We start from the raw sequence: 16,051 nt of genomic DNA, 5'->3' as shown, positions 1-16,051 counted from the left end.
TAGTGATGGACTACCTCTCACTGAGAAAAACAAAACAAAACATGCATCCATTCAACAGACATCTACTGATATTAACTATTTAGAACTCTGGCTAGAATTAAACTGCCAACATTTCTGGAGGCTCAGAACTTCTAGACACTTCTAGAGACCTTAGTCTCTAAAAAGTATAGCTACTTCAAAATGGATTTGGCTTCCTTCCAACACTCTGAGGAAGCCATCACTGGACTGTCCATGCTGTGGGTGAATGGCCATTTCTGAGAGCTAATGTCTATATGTGGTAGGTATCTGGATGACAGTTTCAAAGTTGTCAACAGTTTTTTTCAGCTGGTATGAATGAGAAGAACAAATCTGCTCCTGAAACTCATTTTGAAAGCGACAACACTTACAGAAAAGGATTCTAAGGAAAAAGACAAATGATGAATTAGGAGAGGGGTGCCAGAGGAGCCACAGGAAATAACTATGCTAGGCAGATTTTTCCCAATCCAAACTTTTGCTAGGATCTCTGGGTGCAGTAAATGACTTTAGGAGCATTTATGAAGAAAACTCCTCTTGCAGACCATTTTTTTTTTCTTTTGCTTGAGATAAAGCATTCTTATTTATGTAAATAAATTGATATTTTAACCTCACATAATTGTACAAATCCAGTATTATTCTGATTCAAACAAAATTTAAATGATCGTATTTATATGATCACACAAAATTATCATATAGTAAATTTGGCTTTTTGAGGGAGGGGAGCTGTAAAGTTCTGCGAATTAACACATGTATAAGCTTGTGTAACTACCAGTTCCATCACCCCCCAAAATTACTCATGCTTTCCCTTTACAATCACACCATCCCTTTGACATATCTCCTGGCAATCACAAATCTGTCCTCCTATGGCACTATGGACTTATCATTTAGAAGGTTTTATATAAATAGGATCATACAGTCCATGATGATCTGAGATTGGCTTCTTTCACTCAGTGTAATGCTGTGGAGACCCAACCAAATTATTGCATTAATAGTTGGATCTTTTTCACTGTCGAGTAAGATTCCATTGTTTGGTGCACCATTATGTATCCAGTCACCTTTTGAAGGATATTTAGTTTGCTTCCAGTTTAGGCAATTATAAATAAAACTGTTAATACACCAATGTCTACAGGTTTTTGTGTTCATGGTATTAGTGCTCACCTCTAGTGCTCACCAATTTTTACATATACATTTTTCTTGAACCTTAGAATATCCAAGCTTGTGGATTACAAATTATTCTATCTCCATGGATTTTAGAATCCTGCACTAGAAGCTCTTAGAACACAAGGGCAGGGGAAACTTGCATCCTCCTCTAAATATCCAAAAAGGAGGCTCCTAACTCTTTCTGTCTAGTGGAATTTGCAATTCTCATCTCTTCTTTTAAGATGCTATTTTTAAAAATAATTTTTAAATTAAAGTAAATTAAAATTCATTCCCAAGTTTGTTTGTTTTGAAATTTTACAGTATTCCTTTAATCTTTCAGATTAGGAAACATCAATCATGCCAATTCTACATTCTGAGAAGGAGTTTTGTGTTTTAGATCCATGGTTCTCAAAGTGTGGTCCCTGGACCAGCAGCATTACCATCACTTGGAAAGTTGTCAGAAATGCAAATACTTGGACCTCACCCCAGATCTCTGACTCAGAAACTCTGGCGGTGAGTCTAGCAATCTGTATTGGGAAAAACCCTCTCGTTGATTTCTGAGGCATGTGCAGAGCTGAGAACCCCTGCTTTAGGGATGGGCCCTACAGAAGATAGAATGCCAGAGTCCGAAACTTCCCTTTGAGACAACTACTCACTCACTCACTCACATTTACGTCCTTCTATAATAGGATTCACTGAAGGAAAAGGATGGCTCATTTTGTTAAAATATGGCCCCCGATCACCCAGTGACATTTATAAGACAGACAGTATAGTTCATTTTGGTCACTGGAGCAGAGCTATGGGATCAAAACCTGAAATCCCTAACTCCTCATTTGAAACAATAAATTCCTCATTTTACCCTCTATTTTTATCTTGCCATTTTATCAGTGCTGATGGGCAGAGAACAAGTGTAAATGCAAGTTTCCTGTCTTCATTGACTCTGTTCTGTAACCCTGTCCTTAATGGGATATTGCTCATTAGCAGAGAAATAAGTGAATTCAGAGGGAAAATGAAGGAGAAAAGCAGCAAGCTTAGGTCCCCCCATCACTGACCTCACAATAATGGATTACTCTTTTTATAATATAACCAGATTGAGAATGTATATGTATTTTATATACTTTATATATTTTGTATATGTATTTTATAACATATATATAAAATACATATGATATGTGTGTATGTATATATGAATATATACATATATATTTATCAAAGAATAGGTGTATATATTCCCAACAATAAACTTGTAGGTAATCCCTTGTTTATCTAAGTAAACCTAGCTAATTCATATGATAGAATAGACAAAATAGAAAATTTAGAGCAATATGTTCTCTGTATATAATGTAAAATATATTAATATCAAATACATCCTTATATTTACCTATAAACAGTATTGCAAAGATTTCCCTTTCTTCTAATTAGCTAAATGAGGAAATTAGCTAAATGAGGAAGATTATTTTGGTTGTTTGCTTCAAGTCACAAAATAGGACTTAAACATTTAATAAACAAAAAGAACATTTAATCAGCACAGTCCCTAAATTTCTTTGTCCAAATATTGTAACAAAGCTACTACCTTTGACAAATAATGAATAAACAGGTTATTATTCTACTACTCTTACACTTAACTTTTGTTTCAGGGTAGGGCTGAAACTTCTGTTAACCTCACCACTTCCTTTATTTGAGAAACTGACTCCCTGAGGGTAGAAGGATTAAAACGGCCGCTTTGATCCTGTACATCTGCCAAAAGCAACCGTCACCCTCTGTGCCAAACACATGGAAAGTACAGGCAAAGAATGAGTGTGTGTGTGTGTGGGGGGGGCGGCGGTTGCTTGGTAGAAAACAAGTTGAAGAGAAACAGTCTATGAAGAAGCTTACACTGGCTAATTCTAATTCAAGTTTTCCAGAAGATAATTTCAGGGAAAACATTAGTAAAAACTGATCATTGCATTCTCTATCTCAGTATATTACATAAATGTGTGTTGGCAGGGAGGCTGAAAATAAGTTTATCTACCTGGCATTAGTTCTTCCCCTGTGGGACAAGAGGCGGATTGTAAATAAATCCGCCTCTGCAGCACTTTTCCCCATCCTGACAGAGGGATAGTTTACAATACATATTTGAAGAGCAAGAAAATATGCCTTCACCAGAAACAATCACAAAAGAATGCCATTAAACATGATTCTGAAAGCCCAAACTTTGTGAACCTATTAGAAAAAAAAAGGCAGTTTTTCTTTAAACTACTCATCACTCAACTGGTATCTCCAAAACCATTTTGTATTTCATTTATTTACTCAAATTTTTTCAAATTAATATTTTCTTTTAGTTGCTTACTCTAAGTATTTATACTCAAGTGTGAACCTTTGGGTCTCTTAAGTCAATAATATTGCTTCTAAGTGACTAAGTTGTGAAGTAAGAAAAGATACAGGTTTAGATGCAGTGTAGTCTTTTTTTTTTTAAATTCTTTTCCTATACTGAATGATATGTATTGTCTATACCTTATAGAACCCAATGCAAAAGAATCCCACCATCCCCCCAAATCTTTTATGTCTCTTTTTTCCCCCTTTTCAGTAATCCATGGACAGATAAAATACTTGTGACTCTTAACTATAACTTCATAGCATTTGAAAACAAGTATTGCTATATACATAATTCCATTATACATGTTTTTCTAGGTTTCAATGTTTTAATGGATAAATAGTCTTTTAAACCAAAGCAAGAAGGGAGATAACACTTCTATTATGCAGCAAGTATTTGACACATGATAACTGGTGAAGGAAGTATTTTTGCCCACATCTTGTAACGAAAAAATATTGAAACTCACAATAGTTAATTAACTCGGCCAGGCCGGTGAGAGGCAGAGAAGGAATTCAAACTTAAGTCACTTTGACCTCAAGCCTATTGCCTTTCAATAGGGACACTAGGAGAAAGGGTGCCCCCAGGATAGGTGACATCAGGAGCTGAGAATCCATCCTTGCCCCAAATGGAAGCCAGGGCAGAGATGTGAAAGGCCTGCACACAAATTTCCAACCATTCTGCACCGATTTCAAAAGTGAATTCCCACGTCCTTTTGTTACGACCCCACCCCATATCCTTCCACTCTCCTGATTCTCAAATCCTGATCCTGATCTCCAGATTAGATCTAATTCTCTGTGTTTCATGTGGCTTTTGCATGTTACAGTGTAAATCATATTACAGAGGAAAAAATAAAAGAAGGATGAAATAAAGATCTTTCTTTTTCCTTAGACAAGAATCCCCAAGTACGTTGCAACAGAAATTTTGTCACGGCTGTGACCACTGCCAAGAGCACATTGGTGGGGATATCACATGGGCACACGAGTCCCTTTCACATGAGAGGCAGTTCATAAATATCAGTGAATATTTACGCTGCAAAACAATAAAACAGATTATTTTTCCAAAATAACCCCGCAAGCAGCACTTGATCAGAATCGATTCAAAGGTAAATTCAGAATCAGTAGGGGAATACTGATTTTTCCTTATCATCACCACTGTCCCTGTGGCTTCACCAAATGATACAGCAGGACTACAGAAATCTTGAATTTCTATACTGATAAGAATTTTTGCCTGGAGAAACAAGGTAATTCAGAGGGTAGAAGAAGCCAGCCAACCAAGGGAAGGAATTCCCGCAGAGCACAACAAATGGCACTAATGACCTAATCAATACAGAAATAAGTACAGGTTTCCTCCACAAAAGGCCACTGGGTAGCTTTCCTAACAAGTTCAGAAAATCATCACATTCCTTTCATTTAGATTTTTTCTTGCCGTTTATCAGTGTATTTCATCGGGAATAACCAAAAGTTGACTTTCTACCGATTCAAAACATTAGGTAAGTTCACCAAGACTTGGAGTAAAATACATCAGGTTTTGCAAATTTTCAGGTCTGGTTCAGTCTCACATCCATGAATTCCTTGACTAACAGTGTACACTGTTTGATCCCTGCCTAAGCCCAAAGATCTAATCTATAAACAACAACACAAGTGCTATCACCTCATCCTTTCTTAAAACATCAAAACCAATCTATTTTCACAGCCAGGTCAAAACAATGAGGTAATGTTTTCTGGTGATTTTAGAAAAATTGATTTTAGAGCTCTCTTCTCTTGCTAGATCTGCTGGGTAAATCTCTGATTATATAAATGGCCTTCTGCTGGATATCGTTATTGCTTATCTGCAAAGTGTACAAATTATAAGTCTATTACAACTTTATTTGAAATCATTTCTAGTTCTCAAAGTTGCAAATTGCTTCTGGAAGAGTGCTAAGACTGAAAACTCTCTACGCTTTTCCTAGACAAATCTAGAAGGAAGCTTAGTTAACTTTGTAAATATAGGCATCACAGCCACAATCTTACCCCACATGAGTCAGCACTAGTAGGTAATGAAATACTGTGTGGAATTTGGTGTCCACAAGGAATAATAAATTACCTATGCCCAAATCTCTTTTTCAAGGTTCCTACTGCCCATCCAAGCTTCTAAAAGGTCAAACCCTACTATCTACGCAGATGAGCATCTTCTAGAAAGTTATCTGGACTTTGGTGTCCACTGAATCCTTGGCTTGGAAGTGTTTATCATGTGTGGTATGGCTGTGCGGAAAATGAACTCCAATTATGCATGAACAGAATACTCGTCACATCATGAAAACATTCTTAAGATTGAGAGGGATCTTAAGAGGAGGATTTACTTGTGTGAGGCCTATGGCATCAAGCAAGGGTTGTGATAAGGACAAAACAAAGGATGAGCAAGCAAAATAATGTGAGCACTGGGAAAAAATAAATGAATAATACTAAGCACTGGGCTAAGCACTTCAGTTTTAATTCTTACAACCATCCCATTTTAGAAATGAGGATGCTGAAGATTAGAAAGCTTAAGAAATGTACTAAATTGCAGAGTAGGCTCTGAACCCTGGTCTGGGACCCCATATGCTCTTTACTTAACCAACTATTCTTGATAAAATTCCCTTCTAATAATTTCACTCGTATTTGGTAGCATTAGTGTTTATTTTCAAGGCTAAAAAAAAAAGTGTAACCCAAATTTATAGGCAATGCAACATAAAATTGACCCATGAATATTAAACAAAAAAGGCCATTGAATCACAGAAATTAAACCAGACAAGATTTCAGCAATCATCTGGTGTAATCCTGTTGCTTTACGGTAACTTCTAAAAGTAGATTCTTTCTCCATGTTTCAGGCCAAGATATTTGAACATGAACCAGGTCTGGGGCAATGTATGCAGATATCTCTCTGCTTCCAAATAGTTAAATATTTATCTCTGCCAATGAAAAGTACTGCAGCCTTTTCTGGGGAAAAAAAAATCATCCTTCAGGTAACCTATAGATCAAATCTAACTCCTCTGAAGTGTCCCTACAGAACCATATGTATCCCGTCTCCTTCTAATCACAGGTGCTATTTTTTAATCTGTTAAGGACTTTGATAATAGCCTGAAATGATTGTAGTTTCCTTTCTTATGACTCAAATGTGGAATCTCACAACGAACTCAAAGAATAATTTGCCTTTAGAAAAATCCAGTTTTTAATTCTAAGTAGATACTTTGGTGTGATCTAATATGAATTTGAACTTGGTAGTTCATAATTCCTGTTCAATTTGTATCAGTTGCTTGCAGCTTTAGTAATATTGTCATTGTGTGATTTTATAAATAAAATCAAAAATAGAGAACATGGGGAAAATAAAAAAGAGAAGCTGAGTGGCTCACCCCAAGTCAATATACATTCATCTTAATCAGAGGATATCCTTTCTCTTGTTAGAGAGCTTCCCAACTGAGTTTTAGTTTGTGGCCTAACCAACAACGTAAGTTTTCCCCAGCAATTTACCAGTGGTGCTCATTCTTCCATGTTTGTTTTCTGGAAACACTACGATTTCTACTCGTTAGGCATACTCCTTATCATGTTTTCCAATTCACTTTACGGGTAAAGAAATATTTTTCTCATTTGTCAAAATTAATTCATATTGCTTTATCATCCAAGATACTGTCCATCTATCATTTTGGAGTTTCCTCATATCCTCAATCATGCAATTCATTGTTCAAACTGTTAAAATGCATTTATCTCTCCAAAATGCCTAAACATCCTACACAGCCAGTTTCCCAAATATTTAGCACGTGACCTGACGCATAGGAAACTCTTAAGAAATATTTGAGAAACAAAAATGAACAAAAGAATGATCATGCTATCAGATGCGAAGACAAGTCTTGCTTGTGTGGACAAGAACTCAGCTCTCCTCAATTCGCATGCATAGAAATTCCTCTACTTTGATACGGTGTGGTCCAGAATATATATATATTTTCTGACTTACTGATGAGAATACCAGCTGTGTCAGAATCTATTGCTTTCTATGCATTCCAAAAGCCTATTACGGTCTCAGAGAAAAAAAGAATGTGCTCCTCGTCTCTCTGAATTAAGATGCCAGATATTGGGTTTCTTTGGGAAGTAGATGGGTAAATAGAAGTTCAATCAATCAGAACCACACTTAGCATATCTTAAAATGTAGAAGGTAAGCAAACCCACTCCATCTTTAATCAGCTGGATCCCTTCCTTTTGGACTACATTATTTTTACATAGGGGTAAAACATTAATTCAGTTTTCAATGGTCCTAAGTGGATTAAATGGTTTGCCATTTAACCCGGATAAATCCTATCACTATGCCCTGATAACAGGGAGAAGGGCTATAGGTTAGTTGAAGCTAGTCTGCTGAAGGAAGGAAGAGGAGTCTGGAATTCCCCAATTTGTCTGTATTCTTTCCCCCTCCTTGCCTCACCCCAGCCTTCTCATCCAACACCGCCTATTTGCCCTGACCTTCAGAGAAGTAGATTCTTTCCCCGCATCCTGGACCACTTTCACCATGGCTAAAGGCATATATCCAGTAAACATGAGTTGTCTCCAGTTCCATGTACCAACGATTTGGAAATTATTTGTGAACTTGGCTTTGCCTCATCTCCTCTCCATGGAGATGAAAAAGTGATCTATGTATTCAGTTTAAGCAGAATATTTTAGGGGCCTTGTTATTCCTGTAGACGTCCCAGCCATTGCCTGAGATCTGAAGAATAAACTTCTTTGTAAGAGCCAAAATAATCTCCAGTTCAGTTGCAATTTACATATAAGGGCATCTCTTTGTTCTCTTTTTCAGATAGGTGAATGTCAAACTCACTGAAGTGGAAACTTGAGGGAAACAAATACAATTAAAACTTTACTTAGAGCTAATTTTGAATCCTGAATCCTGACTTTGAATCCTGAATATTAGATGCCATCAACAATATAAAACTCAATTTTTAATTCAAGAAACTGATTAAATATCTGCCACATGTAAACAAGAATTGTTAAGGAAGAGTAAAAAAATATATATTGGGAAGTATGCTTTGGGGCTAAATTATTTTTTTCTTAATGTGAGTTAAATGACTTGTATGTAAGCATGTGTCTTATGCTGATTTTATATATATACATATACACACACATATATACACACATACATATAAATACATATATATGTATATATATATATATATGTATATGTATGTGTGTGTACACACACACACACACACACACACACACAACACACCAGGGATGCCAAAAACAATGTATACAAGTGGATACTTTGGTCAACGTTGCTCAAGCAGCAGTTCACGGTAATCAGAGATGTCTGGATGCTGATGGTAACCACTTTGAGCACCTCTTGTAACTGCAGAAGTCAAATGTGACTTGTATTTGTCTTTTGTTTTTGGTAGATGTGTATATTGAGTATTACAATTTTAATAGTTTTCCTTTCTTAAAATGTGTGTGCGTTTTTTTTGGCATCCTCTGTATATATAATCTGTCTATGCTTTCCTTGTTTTTGTTTCAGCCAATATTAGAATACCAAAGGTTATAAATGTATTCTCAGGTACCTTCTGAGAAGTTCCATTGGATAACTTTCTTTTTTTTAAATTTATTGGGGTGACAATTGTTAGTAAAATTACATAGATTTCAGGTGTACAATTCTGTATTACATCATCTCTAAGTCCCATTGTGTGTTCACCACCCAGAGTCAGTTCTCCTTCCATCACCATATATATTTGATTTCCCCTTACCCTCATCTTATTGTGCTGTCCCTCAGAAGAATGGCTGATCTTCAAATTACAATTGAAAAATAAAGTGCAATTCTCTGAATAATTTACTGCTTTGCATGGCTCGCCCTCTTCTGCGCTGAAAACCACTCGTGGTACTCCATTGCCCTTTAAGGGGACTCAACTAATTAAACCCCAATTATGAGAGCAGTTTCCCCATCCTGTGGTCATTTTCACACAGGTACAGAAAAGATTCATTTCAGTGAAACTGAAACACAGATACTGAAGGATGAGGCCAGATCAGCTGCCCAGTCCAAACAGCTCACTCAGTGCTTAGAGAGAGGAAATGGGAACCTACGTGGGGGTGCCAGGGAGCCCATCAGCAAGCCCAAAGCTCTGCTTGCTTTCAGATCTCAGAGGAAGTTGAAAACTGTTTCCATCTCCCATCCACTCCAAATCTGCTGCTTACTGGCTCTCACCCAGTGTCCATGGATCCATTCCAACCCCATTCTAGTCTACGGTCCAGTTCTGTAGCCACGTCTTTTCGATGATAGAAATTACACAATTAAAATGTTTTGCACAAACAATACCTATATGTTCCTCTTTTCGACAAATCTGAACTGGGCCACCCCTTCCCTTGGAGACTGACAGAAGATAGTGGCCTTAGTCCACATCATTATTCTTATACAGTGCACACCTCCGGCACTCATTCCTGCCTTGGCTTGGTCCTTGGTATTTCATAGGCACAGAAAGAGTAAAGCTAGTCTCCAATTTTAACCATTCAAATTTTTATCGGGTGGAAACAAAAAAACTTGACAATTACTAAAAGAAAAAAAAAATAAAGGGAGATTTGTCTCATTTATGTGTGTGTGTGTGTGTGTACATATATACATATATATGTATATATATACATATATATATATATATATATATATATATATATATATATATATAAAATCAGGTTAAATCTCTCTCTAAAGTTTTCCATATGAAAAGATGATGGTTTCTTTTAAAGAATAATACCAGGTACTTTGTTTCTGCTTCAATCCTTTAAGTAGGCCTTACCCAGCTTTATAAATGAGAAAATTGAAGCAATGATAAATTAATCAAATTGCTAAAGTAACTAGTAATTTCTTTAGATTGGACTGGTGTTACTACACAATTTAACACGCAGAAACCATGAAACACAGAGAGATTTAGAGTCTTGGCCAAAGTCACACTATCAGTTATTTATTCGAACTTAGAAGCCAAACACCAGGACTAGTAGTTCGGGGGCTAAATTGCATATGTATGGAGGTAAGTTTTGGAGAAGTGAGATTTGGATACACCACCATATTTAGGCCTTGTGTTCTCAGACCTTTGCTTTTATTTAAAATTTTGTACATTTTTTTGGACCTGCAAAATTTCATGGAGCACCATGTATCTCTTTAGTGAAGCCTTCCTTCATTAAACACCAGTTACCTGCTCCCTCTAAGATTAACCCCTAGCATACCTATACAAACCCTCTGTTAGTTTTACCCTCTTTTAGTTTTAACCTGACTTTTGATCCAAAGTCCCACTGAGTTCAAAGCATGTCTCTGACTATGGCTTCCCACATAATTTCTGACCAATAATGCAGACATTATGATCATCTGTGTGATAAAATAATATCCCTCTTGAAGGGATATTTACATCCTTTTCCTAAAATATGTATATGTATATATACATGTACATATATATATATATATATATATATTAAATATATAAACTATCTCACATGTAACTAGGTATGCTCTCTCAGCTCTTGACACTGGAAAATAATTCAAAATCATTGAAAACTAAGTCATTCATAGTTCTGGAGGAGGACAATAATTATAATAATTAAAGCATCCAGTTGTTAGAGTGCTTAACTGTGCTTAAGCAGATAGCAACAGCATGTAACACACAATACGATTGCATGCTACATTATTTAATTCTTCCAGAATTCTGTTAGTGATTATGTGAAAACTTCAGGGGTGGAGTAAGATTTTAATCTTCACAAAGGAAATATGTGCTGTAACCAAAGTTAAATCAGCACCGGAGTGGAAACAAATGAAGAATCATTAATACCAACTAATTGTTAGCAGTGGGACTTTTGAATTCATCTTGAGTACTATGACAGATGTTTGATAATTTTCTAAAATTCGTTCAATACCAGCATATCTAATTAAATTTAAAATAAACAAATATAAAACTATGTAATTTAAAAGTGTTAGCTAGATCATTCTCATAATCCAGATAAAATAAATGAGATCATAGATATGACTACAAAGTTCTGACAATTAATTTATTTGACAGAATTCAATAGTAATTTTAACCTAACTATGTGCTCCAATGGCTTAAAGAGTCATCATTTGATTATAAATCTTAATCTTCTTTCTCCAAAAAATGAAAATAAAGTGCATATTTCCCATCAAAAGGCTTTTTTAACATTCTCATTAAAAAAAAAAAAGTGTTTTAAAGAAGCACCTTATGAGTATTTAAAGCTTGCAAATACTGCCAAAGTCTTGATTCTGTCACATACTCATATGGAATCTACGTATTTTCTGTCCAACAGCTTTTTGATGATTAAATTAAATCAGATGCCAGCAATTCTGGAATTTCTACCAAAGTTACATACATATTAATTAGCGCGGTGCTAAGAAAAAACATGTCAGCACAGAGAACTTCACGTGAGGATTTTACCTTGTGGTTTTAGAAACATTGTTATACAACTTTTTATAAAAGCTGTTAAAGCCATTTGATAGCTTTTTATTTTCTCATTGAGTTTATGAGCAAATAAAAGTTAAACAATTATGTTTAGTCCCCGAATTTCAGTGAGTTTCGTTCCCTTCCTTCACTCTGTGTTGAACCATAGCTTGATTCTTCTAGATTTCTGTAACAGTCGTGAGATCATCTGAAAGAAATTCAGATTACTAAACAATTAGATAATAGCTGGGCCTTCCGATTTACATGTCCAGAGGTATTCTAGTTGGACTCCTAGGGCCAGCAAACTTTTAGAAATTGATGTTTCCACTTTGTTCTCTGAAGACCTTGAAACATTTTACCTCAACAATTGTTGGTTCTCAAATTTTGACTAGATCAAAGTATGTCAACATGCATGATTTTTTTTCCCCTTTAAGATATGATTCTATACACTAAAATGTTCCACAGTAAGTATTGTATCTTGGCAATTAGAAGAAAATCTGCTAAATATATGAGCACCACTCCTCTGGTTTCCGTTTCCCTATTAGATGGTCCTTGTTCTTATCTCAAGTATTTAGTGTGTAATAAAGAGGCAACCGACGATAATACAAATGCAAAAGAATGTGTATTCGTTAAGAATTACAGCACTCAATCTGGTTGAGAAGTCCCTCATTCTTCTGGATTTTCCTATTACAAAGCCTTATTTCTTAGCTTGTGTGGGTATCAGGGATTGATTACTGGGTTTATCTAGGTAGATAAGCTTTGTGAATATGTCTCAATGAAAAAAAAATCTGTAGAAAAAAGACTGTATATTACGTTATGCAATTCTGTGTAGAAACGTTAAGCACAACAGGCCAAACAAATCTCTACAAAATTTGCCACGACACTTAGTATAAGAAGTGACGTAATTGTTTTCCTGTTAAAAATCTTGAACTCTTCCTCTCAATTAAAACCATATTTTATTTTTATTTATCTTAAAACCAATGATATTATTTAAAGAAGCAATTTTATTAACAAAATATTATTATTTTGTGTGTTATCCACAATGGATTTTTAATGTAAGAACTGCTGTATCATTTTGAAGTAGTGTGAAATATGAGAATGTGGTAAGAGGCCTGGTTTTCAAAGGGATAATGATTAGTGGGCCCCTGTCCCTTTTATCTGGAGAAAATTATTTTCTGTTGCTAGATAAAAGGAACAATTGTAGAGTACTTTAAAAGTGTTGTATGACTTTATGACTAAGGAATAATTATGAATATGAAATTTGAGTGAGACAATTTTGGACTAAATCTTTAGCATTTTAATTGTGATTTTATTCTAACAGATATCACTTGACTATAGAACTTATGAAAAAATCTTATATAACCTGTAGCATTGATATCTCTATTAAGCGGGGGTTATAAAAAACAACCAGAAAAAATTTCCTGGGGAAATGTACGTAGAGGAATTTAAAATATTGATTTAGTGTGGCTGTAGACAGTGTTTAGCAAACGCTACCTGGCAATGCTAAGATCTATGCTGGCAGCTATAAAAAAAGAACATAACATAATACCAAGGATTCAATTTGTAAGTAGAGGGTCAATTTGGTATATTTTAGTCAATCCTTTGGTTTTTCAATATCCCTTCAATTGTCCAAAATAATTATTTCAATTTACTTTTTAGTTTATCTGAATAACGACTGCCCAGGGCACAGATATGCCCCAATAATTTTAGGGAAAGGTACGTTCAAAATGTTATATGGGCATTTTGTGCCTTAAGAAAATGTCACCAGACTACAGAGGATTTTGAGACCACAGATAACAATGGTACTAAACATTAAAAATTGCTGAATGAACTTGATTCTCTGTCTCAAGCACTTTATTCCTTACCAAGCATATTACATACAATTTAATACTTTGTATCTCAGCTCATACCTAATTCTCACAGAAATAAAATGGTTATGATGTAAATTTAAGTAATAAATACTTTAAACAACCAGGGCCAAGTTTAATCCAAAATGAGCAAAATTAATTTGAATTATAAGACTCCGAGTCACTGAACAATATCAATTTATTAGAACTTGGCATTAATACACCTTAAAGGAAACTAACACTCAGAAGCAAACAAATCTAGTCACATATACGAGTTTATCTCACTAATATTCTTTTTTACCTTCAGTAGTTCTTCAGCACTTATTTATATCTCTGCTGGAAATCATTTATAATATTTAACTTTAAATGTTAGAATTAAAAATAAAAGAAAGCAAAGTCAGCAGAAATACAGAGCCTCTGAAACCATAGATTTTCTAAAAAATAAAGATCCTTTGTCTAAAGACAAGACGTATATATTTTATAAGTTCATCATCACCGATTCGAAATATGTTCAGGACTTTCCAGGTGACATAATGCATTTTTAAGGAAGCCAATTCTTTTTCTGATTAGAAATTCACAAATTTCTAAACACTCTACAACCCTGTGGTACCAGGTACAATGATGCCAGTACTTACCATTTGAAGAAATGGCTTTCAGTGTCGACATCATTTTTAAGCCCCATATTCTTTCCTGATCTTGTCACAAAGCAGATTAGTATTAAACTAGCTATATACAAATGGTTCATTTGCAGTTTCCAAACTTATGGACTTTAAACTGTCTCCCCATACTAGTGAGAATTCAATCGTATTCATTTCTGGCTACGTTGTGTATTGTTGTCTTCAGTGGCTGACTCATTCCACACTCTACTCATGTAGCTTATAATTATCTCGTCCACGGACAAAATACACATTGAATTCAGATGAGAATGCCTACTGACTTGAGAATCTTGAGAAAGGTAGATGACCACTAAGGGAAATATTACAGCCAGTGTGGTTTACTTTCCCCTCTAGATGTACAAAGTGGAAAACACAAACAATAACAACAAATAACAGTAACTCCTTGCGATGTATTTCCCTTAGTAGTTTTTATTGTTTTGGATAGAAATTGGCAAAATCCAGAACAACTTTGTACATTGCTCTAACAGCTTCATTGAACAATAATTATATGACTCACTTGGCACTTAATAAAAACTTCTCACTTTCTCTTATGTTTATTAAGTTTGAAACCAGTTAGGCATTTGCCTAATCAGTTGCACTCTGAACAAAGACATAACCTGATTATAGTATGTTATTAATATGAAACTGAACAACAGAGACTGTTCTGACTGACCATTCTCATGTTGTACCAGAAGGCAAGTGTTCTGCATATATGCAAACACTGCAGATGGCTTCTTATGTGTTATGTTCTGTAATGTTAAGATATTTTCCCCCTCATTACATTCCAAAAATTATCAGTGCTGCCTCTGCTATCTACATTTTTAAAGTATTTAATCTTCAGTAACATAATCTATCGTGTTTATCTGAAGCAAGAAGATAAAACAACTCAAATATTCTATTGAGCTCAATCAAAACTTCCTGCTTCACTTAGTTGCCACAATTCTGGACCTAAACTCCAAGTTTATAAAAGAAAATGAAGAAAAAAAAAATCACAAGGCAGAGCTTCAAGTTATAACCCCTTAGAAAGATGTTAGTTATTCTATGCCCAAAATATTTTACATGCCCCAAACCTTCACTAGAACAATATTATAAAAATCTGAAATCATTTCTGCACTTCTCACCACCCAAGAATCTGCCAGTTTGTCTTAAAAATTGTATTTATGCAGGAACTCCCTGGTGAGTATCTCCCTTAAGTTTCAAGGCACTCCAATTACTGAGTCTTCTTTCTAAGCATTACTGAAGAGATTTATGAAAACATATCAAACTCGTCATGTGTAAATCTCTCATGGAAATTAATTGATTTCTCTTAGTACAATATATTAGAATTAATTAAAATTACCATATCCAGCAGCCAGTCTGTACCTTCCCAAATATCCTTCTCCAGTATCCATAACCACGCACTGCTCTGTCTTCCATCATGCTTCTTTTATTGCTGAGTGAGGTGCTTGCTCCTTCATTAAATAGCATTAAAAATAGACTGCACTGAACTCCCCAGTGGAGCATGCTCTAACAGGGCTAACCCACAGTTCTCAAGGTAACTATAGTCAGCTGGGATCTCAGAGAGAAAGTCACTGGGAGATCAGCAATTTGCAAATCTAATAGCACACACAAACCTGTCTAGGTC

General features: G+C 35.2%; 1 protein-coding gene across 7 annotated transcripts in view; it reads right to left on the bottom strand.

Annotated features, from left to right (window-relative positions):
- Positions 1-16,051, bottom strand: part of ARPP21 (cAMP regulated phosphoprotein 21) — a 160,575-nt gene that overhangs the window by 141,816 nt on the left and 2,708 nt on the right. The window contains exon 1 of one of the 7 annotated variants that reach the window (XM_081073341.1): positions 15,767-15,908. The exons of 4 other annotated variants lie outside the window; for them this stretch is intronic. The gene's annotated coding sequence lies outside the window, so the exon portion shown is untranslated. Of the gene's footprint in view, positions 1-14,406; positions 14,434-15,766; positions 15,909-16,051 lie in introns of those variants that run through there. 2 more of the 7 variants (XM_081073337.1, XM_081073342.1) reach the window with 2 other exon arrangements.

The sequence above is a fragment of the Rhinolophus hipposideros genome (genome assembly GCF_964194185.1).
Source record: "Rhinolophus hipposideros genome assembly, chromosome: 14".
Classification (NCBI taxonomy): Eukaryota; Metazoa; Chordata; class Mammalia; order Chiroptera; family Rhinolophidae; genus Rhinolophus; species Rhinolophus hipposideros.
The sequence above is the reverse complement of the archived record's forward strand: the minus strand, read 5'-3'. Positions and strand labels throughout refer to the sequence as shown.